We start from the raw sequence: 12,024 nt of genomic DNA, 5'->3' as shown, positions 1-12,024 counted from the left end.
CTCTAGCCTATGATACCACTCTGCGCTACTTCAATGTATAGTATTCCGCTGTATACCACTTCACTGTATTCCTCTTCACTCTATGATATTCCACTGTACGCCAAAACACTGTACCTCACTCCATTCTAATTCACTCTCCTGCATATTATTCCATTGTTCCTCACTCCACTCTACCACACTCCACTCTATGTCACTGCAGACTACACCTCTCCACTGTACGTTATTCGAATGTACGCCACTCCACTGTATGTCACTTCTGTCTATCCCACTACACTCTATGCCACAACACTCTACACTACTCCTTTCTACGCTATTCTACTCTACGCTACTTAACTGTACTACACTCCACTGTACTCTATTCCACTGTACACTACTCTGCTCAATGCCACTCCACTCTCTACACTACTCTACTCCTCTCCACTCTGCGTCACTCCACTCTGTTCTAATTCAATCTACTTCACTTCAATCTTTCCCACCCCAATCTATGACACTCTACTGTATGCTACTACACTATACGTTACTCCACTCAATTCTATGCCACTGTACGCAACTCACCTCAATGCCACTTCACACTAAGATATTCTACTTTATGCAACTACACTCTACCTCACTCCACTCTTCGCCACTCCCCTGTACAGTATTCCATTGTAAGCCACTCCAATCTACGCCACTCAACTCTACACTATTCGATTCTTCAGCACTCCACTCTACTCAACTCCACTGCTCACCACACCACTGTATACTCTTCCACTGTACACTACTCCACTTTATGCCACTGCATTTTATGCTATTCAAGCCCTAGCTATTCCACTCTACACAATGCCAGCCTACTTCATTCCTCTCTACGCTACTCCTATCCACGCTATTTCAGTGTATGCTACTCCACTGTAGGCTATTCCATTATATGCCACTCTACTCTACGCTGCTCCCCTGTACACCACTCCACTGTATACTATGTCACTGTACATCCCCCTCTCTACCCCCTCCACTCTATGCAACTGCACTCCTCACTACTACATTGTACGCTACTTCACTGTATACCACACCACTCCAGTCAACACAACTCCAGTGTACCCCACTCTACTCTGAGCTATTCCTCTCTATGTAACTCCACTCTACCCCCTCCACTCAATGCTATTCCACTCCATGCCACTCTATGCCACTCCGCACTATGCTATTTCACTGGATGCCACTTTACTCTACGGCACTTCACTTTATTCTGCTCCACTCAAGACCACTCCACTCTACCCAACTCCACTCCACACCGCTCCATTGTGCTCTCCTGTGGAACACTGTACTCCACTCCATGACAGTCTACGCACCTTCACTCTACCAAACTATACTCCACTCAATATCACTCAACAGTACTGTACAACAATGTTCTCCTGTCAATGCGAGTATACAGCCCTCTACTTTACTCTTTATCACTGTACAACATTCTACTCCACTCTACGCATTTTCCTTTACCCCGCTTCACCCCCCTTTTACTCTTTTTTTTATTTTTATTGACAATAAAAGAAACATATATGTACACCGGCAATGGGGAACAGAATACAAAGCGTGGCACAAAATAAAACAAATAGAGAAATTCTTGCAGTCATTTTTCCATATTGTTTTTTTTTAACATTACTATGTTATTCCATATGGGTAGGAGCAGCATTGTAAGAAACAGAATTAACAGACTGATCGGGGGTGTCCTGACCAGCAAGTGCTTCCCTCATCCAGAGCCAGACTTTATCCCAAAGTGGCAAAGACTTAATCGACGTGGTGCAATATCTGCCAGTGTCATATCCACAATACTAATATTGAGAAATTCCCGCCACCAATTCCAGGGATCCCACTGGAAAGCCAAAACCATGCAAGCACAAGCCTGGCAAGAGAAATCGTGAAAAAGTATATCCCGGCAGTATGAGGAAAAATAACCAATGAGTGTCCAAGGATAATCAGTTTCAGATCAATCTCCTCACTAAGGTTTGAAATACTATTCATTTTTACTAAAAACAAAGATTTATGAAGACCCTGCGCCGCCAGTGCGTCACTTTTTCCCATGTTAAAAGTGACGCACCGGCGGCGCAAGGCCTTCATAAATCTGCCCCAAAATCCCAATACATACGCAAAACTGGACAAGAAGCAAGATATGGGCAGAATCAGCGCCCTCGAGCCAGCACCAGAAACAACGATTATCCACACCAAGCTGCATGCAAAGAAGCGATGCAGAGAATAATAGAAGTCGTTAACACACCTAAAGTGGTGCACCTTGACACGTGACACACAAAGAACCGATTGTGCTAATACATTACTATGTCTCAACTCATCAGTGGTAACTTATGTGTTGAGGGCTCGGCTCCATCTGTTGGGCCTGCCCTCGAATGGATTCTCCGTCTGGTCCCCGGCATGCTGATATATTAATTTATACACAAATTGTTGTAACTTCCCCTTTTAATTAGATGTTCCTTTTTAAGAATGTTAACTATGTCAGCATCGGACCGCACTGACCCCAGTAGGAGGTTTGAGCAGTAGCGTCCGGCTGCTGACAGAGACTGTCTGGGGGTGTATATTAAAACCTGCTGGAAATTACAGATGATTTCTCGTTTTAATACTGGCGATGATCGACAAAAAGATACACCCACCAAGAAGATTCCTCGTTTTATTACAAAGCCAATATTTCTCTTTGCTGGAACCTTCTCTCCATGACTAGCAAAGAATTATGAGTATCGTAACTCATTGCCATCAAGAGTAGATATGTAAAGTCGGGCCTGAAGATACCTATAAAAACTATTATCAGAAGAGAGTCTTGCTGCTGCAAATTCTCAATAGAGGAAAGAACTCCACCCTCAAATAATTGGCCCAGGGTGAGGAGTTCTGCCTTCTCCCAGTTCTCATTAAAGCAATCATGAACACAGTAGGGTAAGTTGAGATTCTAACCAAGGTAAGTTAGCTGATTAAATGGAGCAACATCAGTGAAAAAAGAAATAAAATATAAAAACTTCAAGGTCTTAAATTGCGTCTGTTTGAAATAGACAGTGTTGAGGATCCCAACACCTGGAACAATGGAAACCACCTGAGGCAAAAAGTAACTGACCATTCCCCCTTGTTACCAGGTCTCCATCCTAGAACCAGGCGAGACAAGAAAATAAAAACACAGTACTGGGAGCGATACCCCGCCACCCACCTTAGGTTGTTAAAGAAGCTGAATTTTACATTGTGGTTTCTGGTAACACCATATACACCTCTGCCAAAGAGCCTCAACCCTGCTAAAGAAGACCCCAGGAGAAAAAGCTAAATACTGCAAAGTAAAGTTACCTTGGGAGGACATGTATACAAACACACAGGGGGTAGTTCATCAAAAGGGGGTTGAACAAGGGGACCCTGTTACAGTGGAATCAGTAATCGGCCCTGCAGATCGCGTGGGATCCGCGTGGTCAGATCAAAGTGCCCTCACACACCTGGTGGGGTGTCATGCTTCATCAATAGAATGCAGAACAATGTCATACATTCACCCCAGTACCGAGATCTGGGCCTAAATTCATTGTTTATTTGCTCACCATGCCAATCCTGTTTGGACCCAGCCATATGCAAATCAGTCTTGAACCTGCGCCCAATGGGAACAGTCCCTTGCTCTCAGAACGATGGATTTTACCCAGATCTCTTGACTGGTGGTGAATGTATGATTTATTCAGCATTCCGTCCATCATTTGTTTGCGTAGCACATGCTTCATCATTGGGCACTCCTCGTCATGCCAGCGCTGAAATGCCTGATGAGCCTGTGGGTTTCTCAGCGGAGATCTTTTTGATCAATTTACGCTGTACGATGCATGCAAGTGAGGGGGTTAAGGATAGGGTGGTGAGTGAGGTGAAATAAAAAGGTCTCAGGAGGCCATAATTCTATTTTTAATGGGGTGCTTGTTCCTTTGACTTATTGAAAACAGTGGTACTATCTATGGTTATAATGTACTTTGATAGCTGATGTGTGAAAAGGGATATTTTAATTCGATGTAGTGGGGTGAACATGTTTCATGTCTCAGCTGCCCAGTGGGTAAGTGGCATTGCATCAGGACCTAAATATCACCTAGCCTATGTGGTATAACATAGGAGCCCCTTATTTGGTAGCAAGGGCCCACATTTGAAAATAAATAAAACCGCACCAGTGGTGGTGTAGTAGAGGTGATTTCTCCTGTAGGAGAAAAGAAAGAAAAATGGAAATGGGTGGCCATGAGGGAGCTGCCGTCAGATCTTTGTGCAAACTGACACAGTTCAGTTTATAGCATAACAGATGTAGAGCGGGGTGGAGCGCAATCAAATCCCAAGTATTTCTTGTGACATTTCTTAGTTTTGTGAAAGTAAAACACACAACACTGTTGTGGAATCACACACTTTACCCTTAACACTTAGGAGTCTAGGAACATATCTCATTTGTTTGAAAGAATGTATATATTGGAGTGAAAAACAAGAGTAAGGCACTTCAATGGTGGCTAAATAGTATACATGACTTACCTCGATATCAGGAAAGATAAGTCCCTTAGGTCTGGTAGAGGTCAGCGATTTAGCTGTTTAAGGAAAAGCTAGTACAGACCACATAGTATCAGTAAGTAAAAACATAGTAATCAACAAATTGTAATTAATTCAAATACTGACATATACAGCATGGATAGTAGCTCACATGATCCTTACGAGGACATCATCCGAGACCTACCCTCCGCTACCAGCCTGTAGATGAGGAGTGAGAGGGATGGCCTGGTTTTTATCACACCAGAAGTCAGACAGCTGTGATCACTTAGGGTTGCGAGTGAGTTTTTGCGCCTATTGGAAAGGCGAGCTTGAGCTTGGGAGGATAATCATTTTAGTAAGATTAATGTGACCCATCAGACCTAAATGGAGACAATTCCAGTTAGTAACAGTGCTATACAAATGTTGATACAGCCTCCCATAATTATTCTCCAAATTGTCCACCATCTGAAGTGATAGGGTGACCCCTAGATATATGACCGACTAAACCCATCTTTTGAAAGACAAGATTTTTAGTGGCAAGGCTTATTGTGCTCACAAGGTTGTCAAATATTCCCCTTAATCAGGTACAGACTATTTATATAGTGTGCTCCAAAGACGGGGACAGCCACTCATACCCCCAAAATAGCACCAGTGACCCAGTCCAATAGCAAAAACAATACCGGCACAAAGCCGGTAGAATCGGGTGGGGAGTACTCTCTGCTGCTCGGGTTTCAGATAACCCAGTGTGGTTACTCATCTTGTTTTGGATGAGGAGTTCAAGAAACTGATGTACATATTTTGCTTAATATAAGCCTTTGACGTATGAACTACGATGGATTTTATGACTAGGATTTTGATGGACTTTTTATTAGCCCTGATGAAGTCAGAGATGCGGAGGCATCACAACTGACAAAACACATGTTGGCTATATGTGATCTGGAGAAGATTTTATCAAATATCAAGAATAAAATCATTGTGGATAAGGAAGATTGATTAGACTTTTTGTAAAAAACATGGTTTTGTGCTCAGGACAATTTATTGTTTAAACCCATCTTTTGTCACCAGCAGCAGGGGTAATGTAAGACAGGCTTGCATCTTTATCTGAGTTGATCATATAACCAGATACTTTCCCAAATGCTTGGGTTATTACTATCACTACCTCTAAGCCATTAATTAGGGTACGGGTTAAAACAACCAGATTGTCGACGTACACTAGAACCTTAACCTAAAGATGATGGTTCGCTGCTGTCGGAAACCATGCACCCAACCTCGCCATCATCCTGAACTCCTCGCTCTCAATAAATCACCAAATCAATGCCGTCTCCTCCTGCTTCCATAAGCTTCTCCTGCTTCCGAAGATTTTCAAGTGGATCCCCACTGGGTCCATGAGAATGGTCACCCAGTCCAGGAGAATGTTCACCCAGGCGCTGGTCATGCTCGACACCTGTGCCACCCAAAAACTCCAAAAGAAATTGTAGAGCATCCATAACGTCTCCACCAGACCTATCCTGAACATCCCTTGTCACAGCCACATCTGCAGTCACCTAAGCCCTCCACAACACCAAACCTGTATCCTGTATGTGGAGAAGTGTGGCTCACTGGTTAGAGGAGGCAGACCCGGACGCTGAGATCAGACCCGGGACCAGGGTTCAATTCCAGACGCGGCAGGGTCTTGAGCCCAAAATGTCCACGGACTCGGTAATTCTCGCTTCGGTGCCTACTCGAATCACAGGTTCACACTCTGCAACTCTGGGCAATAGCTTGCTTAATCTCCACTACGGCCCCCCGCGGCGGGATGCCTGGCTTTCACCTTGGAGATACCCAGTAGGGGCTATCTCACAGGGAAAAACCAGGACAGGTTCCCAATGCAAAGCGCTTTGAGACCTGGCGGTGATATTGCGCTATATAAAAACCTATCCATCCATCCATCCATCCTCAACCACAGCCTCTCCTTCTACACTCCCAAAAGACATGTCCACTCGTCCCAACGGGCCCTGGTCACTGTTCCAAGGTCCACAAGACCTCAGTCGCAAAAATATCCTTCTCCTACCTCGCTGTGAAGACCTGGTGCTCTCTACCTCTACATCTCAGATAATTACCTTCACTGCCACAATTCAGAACGGGCCTCAAGACCTGGCTCTTTGACTGAACAGCAGAATGACCCTCCCCCGGCTCCTTGTGACTCTAACGGGTGATTAGCCGTGCTCCATAGGAACCCTGATTAATTGATTGATTGCTTAATTGATTGGTTGAATCGCCTCTGCCGACCTCCTATTGAATGAAAGGCTCTATATATAGAGCAAATAACTGAGGGGATAGAGGGCACCCCTGCTGGCTACCTCTCGGAATAGTTATAGGGTCAGAAAGAGAGCCAGAGAGGCAAATCCTTTCTTTCAACCAATGTTGAGATGTCGAACTCTGGAGATAAAACCAGAGCCCTAGCACTTTCTCTATGATTCCCCCAGAGGAAGGGACAGGAGACCAGGTCAAAGGCCATCGTATCACAAGAAAGATCATACCGACCGTTCCTCAGAGGTGGAGGTCTTCTCCAAAGTTGTTGTTGTCGTATTAACATGAGATTATGTGTCACAGCCTGGAATTAATACATATTGGTTTAAGTCTACTAGGCCCATAATAGCTGCAGATAGCTGATTAGTTAGAATTCACATGTAAATCTTTGAGTCCAAGTTAATTAAAGAAATCAGGCGACATAACCCACATAGCGTGGGATCTTTTACTTTTTTAGGAAAAATTGCAATCTTGGTCTCACCCCAGGAATCTGGTACCCAACCAGAATCTTCAAAGAGTTAATGAGATACCTGAGGATTGGTGCCAAAATATGCATAAAGGTAGCATCAAATTCTGCTGGTATCTGGTTGGGCCAGAGGCGTTACCTTCACCCAGAACACCAATAGAGGTTTCCACTTCAGCCAGAGTTATAGGCGTATCAAACCATGAACTATCCCCATGCATAGTTTATGTTGAAAGTGCTGTCCGGTAGGGTAAGGAAATTCATTGGTAGATACAACACAATCATCCTGATAAAGAGCTTGATAGAACTGCCAAAAGACATCCCTAATGGTGGCTGGGTCAGCCACCAGCTCACTGTTCTCATACCAGATCATCTGGATGGCATTGGCACTAGAATTATCCTTTATTCTAAAGAAAAGAATAAGCTCCACATCTTCGCTGTTTTCAAACCTGGACAGATTTCTGAAATGACAGTTTATAACCGCCCTGTCCCAGACCTGCTTTCGAAACGATGCCCGCAAGATCATAGATTGTTTCAAGAAAAATCTCACACAATGGCCTATCCCTGGCTATAACACTGCGTCCCAGATTAGACTCTAGAATGCCAGTGGTCCGGCACACCTCGACATCTACCGCCATAGCTGCCTTTCACCGATTGTCCAAGATCTGCAGCGTTTACAGATATGACCCTAGGATTAAGCAACAGCTTAAAAAATGACATCAGCATGTTACCATTTAAAGACATGTCAATCCGTGACAGGGATTTACGTGGGGCCGAATAGTACATAAAGCTCAATTACTTGATTGTTCAAAGCGCCAAAGGTCAACAAGGCATATGAGGTGATAAGCTCATGTAAAGCCCTCCTAAATTGAAGCTTAATCCCAGGAATCGTATTGGAGTCGGTCATTTAGGGAGCCAAAATCTGAGATAAAGAATCCCTGTGCTGGCATAGTGTCACATTGGAATCACCACACACGATATAGGGTGGTGTCCAAAGATGGAGCTCATTCAACAACAGATTAAAGATCCTTGGGTCATCCATATTAGGACCATAGACTATACAGATGGTGAGGCAAATACAGACCTTCTGGATGGTCTCCACATGTTGACCGTCTGGCATTGCAGGGCAAATTTACTATCCCAAACGAGTAATGCAGCCCCCTTTCTGAGGAGGTGAAACATAACATAGACAGATGTCTGTAGCAGAGATCCTTTAACAGGGAACCTTTATCCTGGGAGAGGAGTTTCTCCTGAAGATAGCCAATTTGTGGCTTGAGGGTATTCTCCTCCTCCTGTACCAGTTTCGCCTTGTGAAGTGACTTGAACCCATTAATGTTTCACAAAAAAATGTACTGTTGCTATATCAGGAACCCACTTTCACCAGCTGCTATAAATAAAGCTAAGAGTCCACGTGTTACCCCTCCAACATACTATTAGTTGAAAACTAAACTCATAAAAAGGATACACATATTTGTAAAAACGACAGTTATTTCTCCACATACCAAGTTTTTCAAACTAAAATTTTTCTTACTCTTCCCCCTATGCGGTGGCTTCATTAACCAATCCAAGTTAGGACTAGCTAGAAGCCACAACCTACACCCCACCCCAGTCCCCTCACTCCCCAGGTTCCCTTAATGGAGAATCAACCCACTCCCCCTAAGCAATGCCCAAAAAAAAAGGGGCAACAGTCCCCTACTAAGGGTTGCTATCTAATTTGGCTCGTAGCCAAGGTCGGCTGATGGTCAGACCCGTGGAACGCCCTGAGATTTAGTAGCAGACCAAGCAATTAATAGTAAATGACTGATAGAACGAATAATAATTTCAATAATAATCACAAGAAATAAGAATACCCCCTTTGAAGTTAGGAAACCAACAGACATAAGAGGAGGAAAGAGATACAACAAAAGATGAAGCAAAGTCAAAGAGGACACTTCCTGCCACCTTTAATCCCACACTTCAGCCATCCCAGCCATCCAAAGGAAAGAGATCGACCCAACTAGAGATCGTTCTTCCCACAGTGGTCAAACCCATAGTTAAAGAAGTAAGATCCCTTACTAGAGCGAAAGAAAAAAAAGAAAAATGAAAAAAAAGAAAAACAAGAGGAGGGACCATGTTAATTGAAAGAAGAGATTAAACAGCAGCCAGAGGAATCTCAGTCACCAGCCTGCCACATGGTTAGCAATTCCAGGACTTGTAACCCTTCATTGCAATAGAAAGTTTGATCCTCCTTTAATATCCACAAAGTTGCAGGTTCCATAAGAGAAACCATTGCCCCCAGCTTCAGCAACGCCGGAATATGTTCTTGAAGCTGCCAGCGCCTCACCACCGTTTGGTGACAGAAGTAAGAGCAGACAAAGAAATCAACCTCACAGGCTTTCACAGGCTTTAGCAGGCATCTTGGGGTAGCAACATGGTAAATCTCCTGGCAGAGAATAAAGTTCCCAATTTAGATGAGGATAGCACCAAGAAAACTGGATGGCTTCTAAATGGAAATAGATGTGCTCTCTGGATCAAATAGTCAATGTCCCAGTACGTGAGATCAGGAAAAGCTTCTTAGAATAGGCAGACCACAAAACCTCTTGGGTCATCTGCCTCCATACCTTCAGGGACCCCCAGGACCCGCAACCTGTTTCTACAAGACCAGTTTTCTAGATCTTTCACCCTGAATGAGAGAGTGGGCCGTTGAGTATCGTGTTGGGTAATCACCGAGCTCATTTCATGTACTTCCTTTCAGGAGGCCTCCTGAGATAATTCCACCCCCCTAAGTCAAAATAGCATGATATCCATGTTCTTTGTCATCTTTCATAGAACAACTTGAGTTTCTTCTGCAGCATCTTGTTGCTGCACCACAGGACCGGATCTTTGCAGAGGTGGGTCTGCTTCTTGATCATTATCAGCAGAAAGTAGCTGATTGATAGTTGATTGAGTGTTGAAAGGGACCAGAGTATGTGTGGAGTGATTAGTCGTATCAGCCCTGTCCCTTCTGGATCCCGTGTTAGCTCTTCTCCCCCGTCAAATGGGGGGAAAGCTTGCTTAACCCTTGGTAAAAGGCCACAGAGACCAGGTCCTGGACTTTAGCAGTAGTCAAGTAGTCTTTCTAATCTGACAAGAAAGAAGCATCAGCACAAGTCGTGCAGCCTGCTGAACTAGCAGGGCCTAGCCCTGCCAATGTCCATCTGAAGCCCTAATTAGGACTATTGACCTCACATTCAGATAAATAATATTCTGACTATCTGCCTTAGGAATAGGACATCATCCTTTTCCTAGAACAATTTCCAGGTCCCAAAGAAAGCCCCCGACCCCTCAGGGGCACCCAAAGGGGCTGAAACATGTCAATCTGGTCTATTGAGTGCAGTGGACTCATAAATAGGTCCTTTTTGCACAACACTGTTTTTAAACTCTCCCCATGCACCAAACTGAATAAAGTTGCTGTTTAGGTAGTTTGAGGATCACATTTTAACCAACTCACCCCACTTGAGCACTTCCACTCATCACCCATTACTGATCACTACTGAAATAACCAGTGGTTCCCTCCAGGTGGAGGAAGCATATAAAAAAGAGACCCAATGATGATGCTGTCACCTATCTGATACAGGCGGAGAATCAAGATAAACCACAAAACGACCTGTCTACGTGAATGAGGGTTTTTAAGTACTGACGGCTAGAACACCTAGACCCTGGTTGCAGGTACAAGTGATCCATTCACCATTGGTTTTGACTGAGTCGTTCTTCCTTCAAAAAATTGTTCTTTATTTTTTATTCATTAGTTGTTCTTAAAAACACAGCATGCAATTGACAGCCGACGTGTTTCGTCCCACTGGGACTTCTTGAAGGTAAAGCATGTGAATGGTGTTTCCTGCATGTTCTCCATGTCATGCGCTCTAGTATAAATTCAGTGATGTATTGAATAGTTGGACTATAATAGCTCAAAAAAGTGTTGGTGTGACGTCCGGTTCAGATGAAATGGCTGATGGGCCTTCCTGGGCTAGAGTAGTGTGAGAAGTTCTCACTGACACCTGGATAGGGCTGTGTCTGTTCGCCCACATTGCTGTCTCCACCCCCTGTTGTGTCTCTTGAGCCAAGGCAGGATCTTGTGGACTACAAATAATTTCCTTTACTTCAAAGGTTAAAAGGGGTATAGGCATTGGACCTGTAGCCCACATTTTTAAAACACTTCTGGGTCAAGAGGAGACTCTGCCAAGAGGAAGAGCTGGCGAGCTGTCAGGAGGAGTTCTACCCCTTTGCTGTGTTGCTTTGCTGGTTGGCAGTGGCTGCTTCTGTCTTGGAGAGGACAAGGACTGGACTTTGCTTTTGTATCCTGCTTGAGAAGATCCTCCAAGGGCCTGTGTGTGCTTGCCTCCTCTTAAGAAGTCTCAGGGCCATCCGTGACTTTATAAGCAGCCTCCTGAACACCTCTGTTGGGAGTTCTGACCTGCCAGGTGGTGTTAATTCCAGTTCTGGGCCCTTGAAGGCAGTTTGGCTGCTTCAAAGACTCAAAATCCACGCAAATTCCAACACCGTTATTCCTGCTGCAAGCTTGCCGTGTGGTTGAAAAACCAATGCATCGCTGTTGTGCAGTTTAAAAATTGCACAGCGCCTGTTCGCAGCCAGGAGAACCAACACAGCCCGAGTCGAGAGCACAGAGTCTCAAACGTCCGAGACCCTCGCTCCGACTTCGATGCAGGCCCTGCTGTGCAGCTGTAGGACCTGATGCATCACCAGCCCATGGTTGCAAGAATCGACACATCACCGGTCCGCGGCTGGAAGAATTGATGTAGCACCTG

The sequence above is a fragment of the Lissotriton helveticus genome, chromosome 2_1 (genome assembly GCF_964261635.1).
Source record: "Lissotriton helveticus chromosome 2_1, aLisHel1.1, whole genome shotgun sequence".
Taxonomy (NCBI): domain Eukaryota; kingdom Metazoa; phylum Chordata; class Amphibia; order Caudata; family Salamandridae; genus Lissotriton; species Lissotriton helveticus.
Note: the sequence above shows the minus strand (reverse complement) of the source record.